General features: G+C 37.3%; 2 long non-coding RNA genes across 3 annotated transcripts in view; one reads left to right on the top strand and one right to left on the bottom strand.

The window, feature by feature from the left end:
- The window catches only part of LOC138224266 (uncharacterized), a 55,117-nt gene extending 47,603 nt beyond the window's left edge, over nucleotides 1–7,514 (top strand). Inside the window, exon 5 of the long non-coding RNA XR_011182680.1 lies at nucleotides 6,638–7,514. This is a non-coding gene — a long non-coding RNA (uncharacterized lncRNA). The remainder of the gene's footprint in view (nucleotides 1–6,637) is intronic.
- Nucleotides 295–14,412, bottom strand: LOC138224267 (uncharacterized). Of its 2 annotated transcripts, none has more exons than XR_011182684.1 (4): nucleotides 14,198–14,412; nucleotides 6,120–6,186; nucleotides 2,749–2,939; nucleotides 295–2,410 (listed from the first exon to the last, which is right to left on the bottom strand). It is a non-coding gene; the product is annotated as an uncharacterized lncRNA (long non-coding RNA). The 2 variants fall into 2 exon arrangements; XR_011182685.1 differs by lacking the exon at nucleotides 14,198–14,412 and adding an exon at nucleotides 7,766–7,956.
- Between the last annotated feature and the right edge of the window lie 105 nt (nucleotides 14,413–14,517).

The following is a 14,517-nucleotide window of genomic DNA, read 5'->3' as shown; positions in this document are numbered from 1 at the left end:
TTTTTATAAGTAACTTGCCACGAGTGCAGATATCGTACGGTAATGGAAATGTCCTGTTTTATGATGTTTCTGAAACAGTCTATTTTTCAATTTCATATTCCGCCCGCGTTTCGTGTTTTATTATCTGCGTATTCGCGCCGCGTAGGAGCTAAAATTAAATGAATGGTAATTTGGAGCTTGAAGCAGCACATAAAAACAACCTTGTTTCCGTTTATTGTACTCAATTTGGGTGTTTTTCTATTTAGTAGTAAGCCTTCATATTGCTCCTAGCAACTGTAAAATGAATCTAGAATTTTAAACGAAAAAGTAATGACGCGTTCAAGAATATTGTGTATATATATTATGAGGTTATAAACCCAAAGGTGTATTGCTCTTTATCAATGTAAAGTGTTTTATTTATTCATTTTAGATCAGAAGTGCATATGTCATAAGAAATTGTTGTATTGGGGGGGCGTATGATTTATAATACTGTTTTTAAAACATGATCAACAAAAGATTAGTATTTGAACACGAAGTCTTCATTTACAAGAGGACAAGGTATCATTTTAATCTGATTTATTTCTGGTTGTATTCAGATATTTTTGTTGGAAGAGCCAATCAAACGTAAACTAATAACTGTTGAGTGCTTTAGTGTTTCTTTTCACGCAACTTATTGCTCGCTTTGGAGCGTCTTTAGTCTGTTCTGCTCAGTTTGGCGTGTCACTGGCCTTTCTTGAAAAAGAGAAGTTGTTAACTCCAGGCTCGGAGGTGGTTTGTGGAGTACAGATTTATTCGGCGTTCTCTTTCTGTGATTTTGCACGCAGAGCCGAAAATATTGGACAGCATTCCAACTTCTGCTATCTGCTGGGAAATTTATGCACGACGAAACCTGGGTTGGAACGGACTTTTTCCGAAACGGTTAATAGTTCGCCAGTGATAGGAACAGATGACGTTAGTCATGTGTCATATTGGCTTCTAAAGCTCTGATTAGTGATTATTAACTGCAGTAACCGTTACCCGTTCTTGTCCAGAGGAGTGTATAAGTGTTAAAAATGTAAAGGCTAACAAAGAGAATCGCGCTCACGATTTTGTATCGTATCTTTATTTAAAAAATGCATTTAAATGTATTTTAGAATGCATTGACGTTACTCAGTTAAATACAGTATTTAAATGTAAATCATTTTTTTCTCACACAAGATTGTATATCTTCTTTTACTGTTAAGTAAAGCTACAAATTATACTGAGATGCAGTGGGAAAACCTGTCAATATAATTAGCCTATTAAAACGGCACTCAGATGGTCATCTATGACACATTGCAGATTAATAATTGAGGATGTATTTTTCATATTCACATCCATGTATCTTAGTTAACATTTAAAAAAATATTTACCACAATGTCTAAACATTTCTCTGTGCGTTTCTAAAGCTTTTTAGACTAGTTCTTGTTCAGAACGTTTGACAGTACAAACCCAGTTAACAGACTAGTCCAGAGGATAAGATTCACTCTTAATGTATAAGTCAGATGCGTGTCTCTGCCTTCTTTGCTTCTAACCAAAAGTCTGTTAAACATTGAAAATGGTGTGCCTATATAAAGGGTGTTCAGAAACCATATTTGTCCATAATCAAATGTATTCTAACAGCCAACACTTTTCTGTAGTACTATACCTATGTCTTCATTTCTCACAGCAGCACCACAGGTGTGAGTGTTTGTTGTCTGTGTAAATAAAAATGAATTGTGAGATCTTACTATTAGAATTGAAGGAATAATTACAATGTCTGCCTTGAACCAAAACAAAACAGTTAACAGCGGTAAGAATTCCCAGTTTGATAGAGGCAATACAATTCTGCAATAAATGTTTGATATGGCTGGTTGTTAAAAAATTTGCTGAGAATTCAAATTATTTTTAGTTAACATTGTTATGTGTCCTGTAACATTTTTACTGAACTATATTATTAGCCATGGTTAGCAAGAGAAAACCCTCTAAGTGCGAGTGTATATATATAACAGGTGATACGCCTCTCTATTAAGTAGAAAAAGCTCTATACACAAAGTGCTTTATATTCCCTTGGCACAGATGTACACAGAAAAAGGGAATAGATTGCTTATCTATAAACTGCCGCCTGTATAGTCCACATCGCACTTGATGGTAAAGCTTTTAGTGTTGCAATTGGTTAGAAAGCTTTCTAGAAAAGGGATTGCATGGGCCGTGCTCTGTGTATATAGTTACCCGTTTACCATATGCATGATAAATTGCTTCTTTCTTTCCAACCTTTACAGTTAAAACAACACTCTAGTCAAAACCAACGTCTGGTTTTCAGCACAACATCTTTTATACACATACCACTGTTTCAAAGCACCGTAACTCCTTCTGTGTCCGCATTGCGTGTTTATCAGTTGTCCCACTCTGCTCACATGTATGGGCTCGTGCCCTGAGAGAAATGAAAGACCAGCACTGAAGTTTCAAAAGGCTTCAGTTACTTATCTTTGTTTTGAATGAGTCACATGGCCTTTGAGACTTTTAACATCTGCACTACCTTCCACACACACCCCCTTGTGTGTGACATGTATATCATTCAGTTTTACAACTGTTTTAATAAGAGATATTGGGGAGATAGATGGGGTCACGCAGTTCAGCAATCACGTCACAGTGAAGTTTGAAACTCCACTCATTCTAACTTTGTTATGCTTATCCGTTTACTGCCTTATTCTGGAGATATACGACTACGCTGTAAATATGTAATGCTGGAGGGGGGAAATTTCAGCCTACCTTGGGATCACTGAGAATATCATAGTCGACTTGAGACAGAAATGTTTAATGAGAAATCCACTCCAGCACACTCTTCTTTCCATGAGAATGCATTGATGCATTCATCAGTTATGGAAATCAGTTGAACTTGCTTGTCTTTGCCAATACATAGGGGAAGATCATTGCTGCTTCCATACAGAAAAGCATTTCCTCTGTAAAAATATATAATAGGCGTTAGATGTTATATCACCTTCTATTTAAGCTTAGCATTTTTTAAAGAAGACCTAGTTACTTGTTTGGGATTTAAGATTTTTTTTCCTAAGTACTAGTGAATGAATGGCAAAAAGCAATTCATGTCCTGAAGCTTTCACACGTAGCACACCTGATATCATTTTTATTTCTGGCAATGAAGTGTAAAAACCACAAATAGAACCTGGTGAGAATCATTATCAAATGCAGCAGCAGCAAAGAAAACAAATCCCGGTGATTTTTAAGTCTGCAGATATTAAAAAGTGAGGTGCGTCTTGAAACTCTGTGTCTCGGATGACAGTCTAGACTAGAGAGAATGGAGCAGTATGTCCGTTTGGATTGGGCTTAATCTTCTACAAAGTGCAGAAGCATGTCATGGATTCACACCTTAGGGTCTCTCACTCATTAACCCCAGCAAAGTTTAGTGAGAACAGCTTGTTGTTTTTCCCATAACGGCACATGAGAAGTGTCTCTTTTGTCCATAATGTAAACTGAGCTTTCCTTGCCCAATTTATTCCACCTCTTGTCCAACCTGACCAACAAAGATTAACACATGATCCAGACATGTTTACACATTAAAATTTAGTAATAATAATAATAATTGCTTACACTTATATAGCGCTTTTTCTGGACACTCCACTCAAAGCGCTTTACAGGTAATGGGGACTCCCCTCCACCACCACTAATGTGCAGCATCCACCTGCATGATGCGACGGCAGCCATAGTGCGCCAGAACGCTCACCACACACCAGCTATCAGTGGGGAGGAGAGCAGAGTAATGAAGCCAATTCATAGAGGGGGATTATTAGGAGGCCATGATTGGTAAGGGCCAACGGAAAATTTGGCCCGGACGCTGGGGTTACACCCCTACTCTTTTCGAGAAACGCCCTGGGATTATTAATGACCACAGAGAGTCAGGACCTTAGTTTTACGTCTCATCCAAAAGACGTAGTGCCAATCAAGGATTGTGAAATCAGTGGAAAGGGTTTTTTTTTTGTTTAAAACTATATTTTGTTTTATGTTTTTAATGGAGGAGGCACAGTAGTGCAGTGATTGGCATTGCAAGTCGTTGGCACTGGGGCTCTGGGTTCAGTTCCTGGGGTGGTGTATGCATGGAGTTTGTATGTTCTCTCCATGTTCATGTGGATTTCTTTCTGGCTGTTTCATTTTCTACCCACATTTTCTAGGAAAATCGGCCCTGGTATGAGTGTGTGCATGCCTGTTTGTACATTCTCCATTCAGGGTGCATCATGCCTTGTGCCCGTTGCTTGCTGGGATATGCTCCAGCTCCTCTATAACCTTGTCTTGGACAAAGCAGTTAGAAAATCTATTGATGGATGTTTTAATGGCTTTCAGTATACAAATACCTTTATAGACTTATTCATAAGAGATTTATCTGTATGATTTTGGAAAAGAAACCTTACAGATGTCAGACAATGGAATGAAAATGAAACAGAAGGGACCGTATGATAATTGCCCATAAATTATCTCTTAGAATCAACCATTTTATTTGTGAAGGTCAGGACCGTTGTGCTTTTCAAGGTGCAGAAATAATAAATAATGTAAAAGAAAAGATTTGTTTTTTTTTCGACATCCCTAGAGGCAGAGTCAAAGAGATGCTGATGAATCTTCTCACAATCAGAGCAGTTGCCTTTCCCTTGTTACTACCAATAGAAACTGATGCATAAGGAGGTCAAGTGATTTAACTTCAGCTGAACAGCTGAATCAGCAAATAGTGCACTGTAATTTTCATCAGTCACAAGATAGCACTGCCCTGAGACACTGCCCACATAAAGTCCCATAATTAAAAATACATATACTGTATTTATTTTTAACAATACAGTCATTGAATTACTTCTTAAACAAGATGTGCAGAATGAGAAAGAATGTCTGGCTTTTTAAAAAAAAATTCCGCTATTGATTTCTATTGCCTTGTCTTTCATCTGAAAAAAGCTGTGGTGAAGTCATACAGTTGGTTTGCATCTCTCAGCCTCTATAAAAGATGATTTACAAATGTATTCCCTTTATCTTTTATCTTTACTGCTGGAATTCCTACAGTGATAAGATGCAGCAGTTATCTATGCTTAGTAAGAACAGGGTTTGAAAGCAGCAAAATAGCATTTGGATTTGATCGTTGTTTTTGACTATATACAACTTTGGGGAATGTTAATAAGATTCAGATATAAATTAGGTTATTGGAGAATGAAGATTTTGGATCGTGAGGCATCTGACGTTTGTAAATCTATACTGATCAAATGGCATTGAAGAAGAACCTGGATTTACACTACTACAGCATGTCATGTCAGCAAATATACATGTCATTTTATTTTTGCAGCAGCTGTCCCTAAACACCACATTGGAACATGGAACTCAGACCTGAGGTTGGCCGTGATGTTTATAACTGAAATATATCAGTATCAGCATATGTTTAGCTTTAGTATTTGCTTAAATATTTCAGAGGATTTTTAAGGGATTCATAAATTACTCAGCATGATGTGCAATTACTTGGTTTATAGCAGGCCCATAAAGGAACACTTTCCTCCCAGTGCAAACAATGAATGAAATCACCCTACCCAAAGCACACTCCATCCCCTGTTTTGCAACATCAGGCCCTTGTGTAAACTCACTTGCCTTAAATGCTCAAATTGGGCAACACCTTGAGTTCAGCGAATAGCATGCCAGGCAGGTCTGGAACAAACCTTGTGCTTTACTGATTTATCACTAATGCGCCAATAATAGCTTTTGGTAAACAAGCTCCCTCAACAGGAATAGCAGTGGGTTGAGTGATGGCGATTGCTTTCTCCCATCAGAAATCTCTCTCCCCCCCCCCCCCCCTCCGGCCTGAATTTTACACCACATGTCTGGGTCTATCATTGGAAACTCAATCTCCCCCAAGGGGAAGGAGAAGGGAGTAGAGCTCTCACTGCAGTCCCCTCCCTTCCTCCCACAATAAGCTGTCCGTTAATTGACAAGGCACTTCATGGCCAGAGGAGATGGGTTTTCAAGTGTGGTGATGTCAGGGCTTGGTGTCAGCTTCCCATGAGGGGCTTGTTAAATTGGGGATGGAACATTGCAGTGACACAGAGAGGGGGTACACATGTTCTTTTTATTTCCAAAGCATCTTCTGTAATTATGGTGCCCACCTTTTAGTCTTATTATTATGTTGCCGTGGTTCATCTCCCGATGCTTTCATGTGCGGCATTAAGGGAACTGTAAGAAAAGTTTGTGAAATCATTGATGTCATTTGAATCAAGACAAGCTTGGACAACACAGCCTGCATGCTTGCGATTATTGTTTTGCTGCAGGACAAAACCATAAATGAATAGTAAGAGCCGATGAGGAGCGGGTGTTAATAAGGACCAAGCTGTGTGTGCTTTTCCACGCAGAAGCAATAATAAGGGTGCCCACAATTTTTAGAATGGTGACAAAATTACTGTTTTTATATAAGGTCCAAAACATTACATCCTCCTTTATAGCTCTAAAGAGCTTTAAAATTCCAGATTATATGGTGTGTGTGTTTTTTTTTTCACTTCTGGGATCATCTTTTCAGAAACGCAAGAATGCGTTTTGTCTGTAACGGCTGCATTTGTGGCATTTGAACTACCTGTTGGAAAACCAAAATAAAAGTGCAACAACTTGCTGATGTCTTGTATTTCCACAGAACACACTCTTTTCGATGCGGCTGGAGAGCTCTACTGGATATAACTTCTGTGGAACAATGCAGACTTCATTTCTTTAACAGTGAAATACAGATGTGGCAGTTTTGAGTGAAGCATGTGACGTTTTAGGGAGTCTGTGGAATGAGATTTCAGTTTTTAGCTTGGATCCAGAGGTTTCTTAAATGTATGGTGGCTTTACACACCAAACCTGAATAAGGCCCTTTATTTTATTTTTAAAGGGAGCATTGTCTGTTCTACAGCATGGCTCCAGTCATCAAATCAATCGTATCTGTAGTTGGGGGTTGTTCCTCAACAGAATTAGAAATAACTTGTCAGGACACATACCACTCTGAACTGTTCTCGTTTTAATTGTGTCGGTTAAATAGTTGTGATTTTAACTTTGTAAACCTGCCCTTTTATTTTAGACCTGCATTTAAAAGGTGTTATATATAAATACATTTTAACATCGCTGCATGTATTCACATGCTACATTTCCAGAGTGGTATAATAAAAACAAAGAATATTAGTTCTTTTGAGACTCAATTAAAATTATATTTAGTTTTGAAATTAAATAAGTTTTATAATGCAATCCATTATGAAACTTAATGAAGAAATGATTTTCATATATTAGGTCTGTATTGACTAGGAGTTGGTGATCCGTGAATGTTTAAAAATAGGTTATAACAATGTGCTGCATTTTTAATTAAACATTTAAAAACACAAAATTTTCCATTTAAAAATGTAACAATTGATTTTACTGGTGAGTGTTTGTATTGAATGTAATAAAACAAATCACACCACTGAAAAGCTTTCAGCTTGTATTTGCCAGGGTATTGTGACTAGTATTTGACTCATCAGCCATTCTTCTGATATAAGTGAATGAAATTCAAAATATTTTTTAAAACAAGACAGATTAAAAATGTAATTGCATTTGCACTTGATAATGTATGATTATCTGTGTTGTCTCAGTACTTTCTGTTGCAATGAAATTGAGATTAGCATTGATATGAAATATTTACAGAACACAATAAAAATTACTATTATTAATAGTGAATTGAAAGCAGAGTCCATTTACCATAGAATTAATATGAGGTCATTGTTACTTGGTTCTGTAAAATGGATTGACTTACCTTGCTTTGAATAACCAGATAATAGAATAATGCATTTCAGAAGCTGTTTTCGAACGAGGATGAAAACCGTCCTGAAAATGATTTTTAAAAGGCAAATTTGTCTTTAAAAGCCCATTTGTACTCAAATCCATATCGTGTTTTTTTTTTTAAACAGGCTGTGTTAGCCTTTGCGATGCATCTAAAAACAATGTGATCGTAAGTTGGACCCGTGGAGTGTGTGTGTAAATATCGCAGACACACAATCCAAGTCTCTTGGGATATCACACACTAGAGAAACGTCGTAAATAAAATGTCATATTTAATCAGCTGTTGCATGTTAATGAAACAAAGTAGAATTCATACGTGTAGTAAGCAATATTGTTGAAATTGAACTCAAGAATTGAAATTGTGGATGCATTTTGTCTGGTGACCTGAGGGGAGAACGTGGAGGTTACGAAAATGTACCCGATATTCTAGATAGTTCTGGTTGTTTGAATAGTTCTGTACAGCATGTGCAGACCTGCTTGTAATTGTATACTGTTTTTCAGTTTATAGGACTTCTCGGGTAGGTGATCAAGTAAGTTCGAGAGTGATCAGCATAACCAACTAGTAAAGGCGAGAAAGTTGTTTATGGAGTTGGGGCTGTTCAATAGCCAACAATTCCGGTATATGTCGAAATTTCGTTTAGTCACATTAACAAACCAGAATAAGTGTTTCCGCGCATATTCTTTTTCTTGCTTTTAGTTTTCGTGAACAGCAAGCTGGATTCTGTCTCGTGGGAGTGCCTGCCTTGGTAATATTAAAGACTTGTTTGGTGCCATTTCCACAAATCACAGTACAGAAGTGGCCCTTCTGTCTGTGCCTGGCACGGGCACAATACATTCCTCTGGTAGATATGTTATTGTTCATTGGATGCAATGCATTGAAGCATTCCCACGATGAAATTAAAAAGAAAGAGGGCTGCGTCTTTGCTATTCAAAGGTGTTTGAGAATGAGTGGACCCCGTGTGCGACCAAAAAGGAGGGGAATCCAGGAGAAACGTGCTTCAAAACAACGACAGTAAGAAGACAGCGACCCCACCTTACACCACCTTTCGAATTGAATCTACTTTGGTTAAAATTAAAATTAGCGCGTTTCCATTGAGCTGGGTAACCTCCGCTTTCTCTAAAATGCAATTTGTGACAGGTTGAAAAACACGTTATTTCTTCGTTCAATTTAAAGCTTCATCGGCTATTACAAAACCATTCATTTCCCTTTTCTTGAAATGATACTGTTTTCCCAAAGGAAATAATGTCCAAACTACTTGAACTCATTTTACCGTCTTGGTTTTTACATTTGTAATACATCAGCAGAAAACTTGGCCTGTTGGTGCGGTTTGTTCCTTAAAAAGGGAAAGATCGGCATAAACTCGCACAGAAAAGAGAACGGAAAATATAAAAGTTATTTAGGGACTATAGCCCAACTAAGAGTGTCAGACTGGTTGTCAAAAGCTTTCAGCAGCAAATGGGTTTTAAAAGGCCCGCGTAATGCGTAAAATAATGACCTCAATATCAGTATTGAAAGTAAAAAATGACGACGATGATATTGTACAGTATATTACTGATAGAGTAGACGTAGTGCAACGAGAAGGGAGATTTTCAATAAAATGGTACTAAAATGAGTCAGTAAATCATGCTGAGTACATAAGTCAATCAGTTACAAGCTGTCTTCGTAAAAGTTTTTTTTTTTCTGGAAATATCGCCTAAAGTCCAGCTCTAATATTAACCGACGTGTACAGAGACTTGCTTGAGTTTGCTGGGCATAGAAAATATTTACAGGATATTTCAATTATTGACTGGACTACAGTGCTGTGCACAGACAACAAAACCATTCATTAACAGCTGACGGTACAGACTTTGATTACTGTGTAACATCAAGACAACGACTTTAGTTATTAATTTACTTAGACAACGCGGGCTTCAGAAGCATTTTTTTTGCTTGTTCTTGTGTAAAGAAATAATTCTGATCTATATTGCATTGATCACAGTGTGTCAATGGATTATATTACGTGCCCATATGAAAAGTCCAGTATTCTTAATATTGAGCTGTTGAGCGGCTTTTACACTGCGATCTGCGAACCAAATTCTGGAGCGGGATGGCGTTTTTGTGAGTTCTATAGTGTAAAACTAATTATGTTGTGTATACCCCTTTGGCTGTTTAATGTTTAATCTACGAATATTTTTTTTGGTGTGAAACCACTTTGTTTACACATTTCATGAACGTCAAATTATGAAATAGGAGTCATTTCAAGTTAACGGGAAGGAATATTTCCGTTTTGTTTAATTATCTTCTTATTATATGTGGTCTGTTTTATCTTTGTAACGTTAGAAGCTTTATAACAACCATGAAAGAGGGTTGAGGTGAGGGTCACTCTATCAATAGCTAATAATTTATCTCATCAAAACCCCATTTTAGGAATGACTGCCCCAAGACCTTTCCTCTGAAGCACAGGATTGTATCGCATGCTGAGAGTATTGAATTACTATATTCCCAATAAAAAAGGATTATGTTTATATTATGTTGTTCAATGTTTCAGTTATGAAGGAAGGTGTGTTCTGTAACCGGTTCGGTACCGGTGCGGGTCAAACCGAGGATATTCTTCGATGATGTCAGCATTCCTTTACAAACGCAGCTGGTCGGATCGCTGTGACGCGCCGTCAAGTTCATTTCGGACTTTCTTTTAGCTCGTATTGGATTCATTTCCCCAATGCCAAAATATCCGTATACGACGTAGGTATCACACTTCAAGTCTTCATTTTCTTTTCACTTTATGAGTACAACCTGCTCTTAGAAAGCCCAATCATTAAATTTTCGCTTAACGGTACTAGTAAAATTTGCATAGCCTACAAATGTAGGTCTCTACATCAAAACAATATTTAAAACGATCATAGCGGTGTATTTTACTTTTTATTTAAGCCTGTACACAAGATAGCTGTTATATTGTAGGCTGCGTATTTTAGAAGGGATTATGACACGTTTTGTAAGATACACGCACTGAAATTTCACAGTACCCCCGTTCTTATCGTCTTGCACAAAGGCGTCGGCCAAATAAATGTTCAAACTATTAACATTACTCACTCGACTTCAGCGTTTCGATATTTTTTTTAATCCTGCTTGCTTCTTCACATTCCAACAACTTCTGTACAATGTATGTTATCTTCGACGTCCCCTATAGCGCTTGCACATGTTTAAACAGGTTGTGCTCAAACACATTTAAACTTTTTCAACCTTATATATTGAAATACGTACAAGTGCATATATCCAATTGGTAGGTATATTTAGGTTTAACTATATTTGACGCTCTAGATGTGGTAAAACGTCTAAGGGACACTCAAAAGTAACGCCTAAATATACGTATGGTTTAACTACTATTACTCAAGCACGCTATTGTAGTCGCGGAATATCACTTACAAGGAAGGTAAATTAACGAATCGATTCAGCAAGAGCCTGATAAATGATCAGCGTGAATGTGTTAAGGTACCCCCCCAAACCGTTGGTGCATGAGACCAGAACCTTTAACTATTGACTCTTCTCATATCTCAGTGAATATACCAGCGAGTCTACACTGATCGAGTTCCTCTTGAACCAAAATCACAATCAACCCGGTTGAACCATCAATGGTGTATGCCAAAAATTGAAAACCGAATTCATTATGCGTTGTCAAGCTGCTTATGCATTGTTTTACTTTTGAACAAATTATATCTTTTGTAATCTGATTTCCAGTTATAATAATGCTATTGATATATACATATTATGTATATACATATTTTAAAAAAATATGCGTTCTGTTGTTTTTTTATAGAGAACAAGGACAAAACAGTACGGTTTCGCAAACTGTACTTTTAGTAGTTACTTAGACCAAACAATAAACTGAAAGAGGTAATATAGGTTTTAATATTTTTAATTTCCCACTGCACAGATCTAAATGCCTAGATTTCTGTAGTTCACTTGATGGTGTGAAAAAAACGCTTTAATTCATCGACAATAATCTTCGTCACCCCAGATATCCATTTGGGGCCTGACGCTTCCCAGTCTGACTGCATACATTTAAAGGTACATGTCACAATACATATTTGAAAATATAATCAAGGTCGCATTCGTAAGACGTTGAAACATTGAAATGTCTGTTGCTTAAACGCGAGCCTTGTTTATTTTAATCGCTTGTAATGGATACAACCATGACAATTAGTTATTTCTGTCCCTTTGATTTCGGTTATAAAACAGCCGTCTTTCCCCCTACAACTTAGCAGAACGACAGCTCAATGAAGAGATATTTATCTGTTATTTTGTTCACTTTGTTTTCTGCGTCTCTATTTTTTTAAACAACTTTGACGTTTCTTTAAAAAAAACATTAGATACAAATTGCTCGTTTCCCACATCTTGAAAACATTAAACGGTTCTCACAAAATATGTTTGCTGTTTGTCTACGCTGTACTTAAACCCCTTCATTTAGGAACATAAGTTTATAAGTGGCTTTAGTGATTACCCATTGTTCAGAAATCAAGGTCCGGTTCCACAGTATGGAAGAATGCTTAAAGAATAACTAGGAGATGTGGTTCCAGTTCTGTATTTTTCATTTGAACAAATCAATTTATGCAAAATTGTTCCGTAGATATACGGCAGTACACAGAAGAAAATATGTGTTCCCTGGGAATAACGGTACGGCTGAGGCTTTTAATATCAGTTTCGGGAATTTTATTCGATCTACTGAAGTGGTCAACGCACAAACATTGAGAGCGCTATTTTTCCCCCAAAACCAACGGTGCGAAGTCCTAAGAAAAGCAGAAGATCTGCATGCTTCCAATGTTGTTATTTATAAACCTTGTCATTGATAAACGTAAAATCGTAGAATGCAAAAGTGTAATTCTAATTCGTTACATTGCTTTGACTTCGGACTGAGTGAGACTTGTGGAGTCATATTGCTTGTTACCTGCGGATCACCGATTTGAACAGTTGGACCCTGTATCTTTGCTGAACAAGAATGAACCGCTTTTATATTTTACCTACAAGACGAATGCAAGTAGCATTAGTGGTATTTCCACGCGATGAAGGACAGTATGTTCACGGACAGTACGTCCAGCCAAATAAGAACTGCCATGCAACTTTCTAAACAAAAATGTTTTTCTTCTCCAAGTTCCCTTTCGACCTGCACATCGTCCTCCCCGGGGGTCCTTACGGGGAAAGGCTTCCAATAGCTCTCGTATAACCCACATAAAAATAAAAGAATGTTGAATTCCCTTGTCTAAAGGACACAGGTGACAATTACAGAATGTATTTAATGGGCAGTACTTTAGATTTAAGACTCAAGCTTGAATTATCGAGCAATAAAGTACCCAGTGTTCACTAAAACCTTGATGTCACGTTCTATAGACATATCTGGTTGAGCTACATTCAGCAAAAAAAGGTATCCTAATATAAAATGTCAACTGTGCTTCTATAACTCACTGATCAAATGGGTCTAGATGAGTCCTGATAATATTTCGACATGAACCACGGCAAAGCCAAATCATTTTCTGTTCCAGAGACTATTCTGCCACGCAGTCCATATTTCCCCAGACGTAAAAGTGAAACATTATGAAATGCTCATGGCCATTCATTTGCTGTTAAACCTGGACTCGGTTTACTTTACAAATTCCACACTCTCTCTGTAATTATCCGAAATTTAGGAAAGATCTTCAAATGAGATTTTCTGTATGGGATTACGGTATATTTTAGTATTATGCTGGACGGGGAGAGAATGAGTTAACTGTCTCCATAAACTGTACAGTCGGATTGAAAATGAAATTACTTGCCTTAAACACGTTAGTGAGAGTGCTAAATCTTTTTTTTTATTACGACAGTAAACCCCAACACTGAAAAGTAATGTATTGTGGGAAAGTACAGTGCGCGCCTTTGTTCTGAGAAATGGGTACCGTAAATTTAAAACGTTCTAGTTTTTATTAACATCGTAACAGTAGCAATCAACACACTGTATGGTATCCGGACAAGTGCTCTTAAAATCGCTCACATATAAAGAGCACTATATAGTACTTTATACTATGCTGGGTTTATCATCGACATATAAATTTGTAATTAGAAATTACAGATTGATCAACCTTAAACCTGTCATTACAGGCGACATGGGAAACACTGTCAAAGCATAAAAGCGCTTAAGCATATTCCTTTTATCGGATGTATTTGTGCGATAAAAACAACAATAAGAATTGAACAGTTTCTATATCTTACAGAGCTCATTAACCGTATAGTTAATATGCGATGCCCGAAGCAATTATACTCTGAAAAACACTACACATTCGATTAAACGGATATTGTATGACTATAGCCATTCTGTTCTCGACATGCTAAGTAATATTACCCAAAACAGCAAAGAAAATATGAAAAGCGTATACATTCAGCCAAATTTACTCATCTTACTCAGTGAGGTATAGGGACTAGATGAGTCCTGATAATATTTCCATTTAAGACACCAAAACTGGTGTTTCAGGACCGCAACCGACTTCGCCACACCCAGTAAGATGGCCCCTGGTTATATTTGAGCCATTACTTCATTCTAAAAGATCTATTTTACTGTAAAGATACACACGATACATTTCAGGAGAGCCCACAGGACCGCCGATGACCCCAGTTTTGTAGACATGGCAACGTTTTTACGCATTTACATTCTGCAGCGATTCGTGTGGTTAGAGGTGGTGAGAAGGGGGGGGGGTCGATATGTAAATGCTGTTTTCTTTCAC

The sequence above is a fragment of the Lepisosteus oculatus genome, chromosome 19 (assembly GCF_040954835.1).
Source record: "Lepisosteus oculatus isolate fLepOcu1 chromosome 19, fLepOcu1.hap2, whole genome shotgun sequence".
Classification (NCBI taxonomy): Eukaryota; Metazoa; Chordata; class Actinopteri; order Semionotiformes; family Lepisosteidae; genus Lepisosteus; species Lepisosteus oculatus.
The sequence above is the reverse complement of the archived record's forward strand: the minus strand, read 5'-3'. Positions and strand labels throughout refer to the sequence as shown.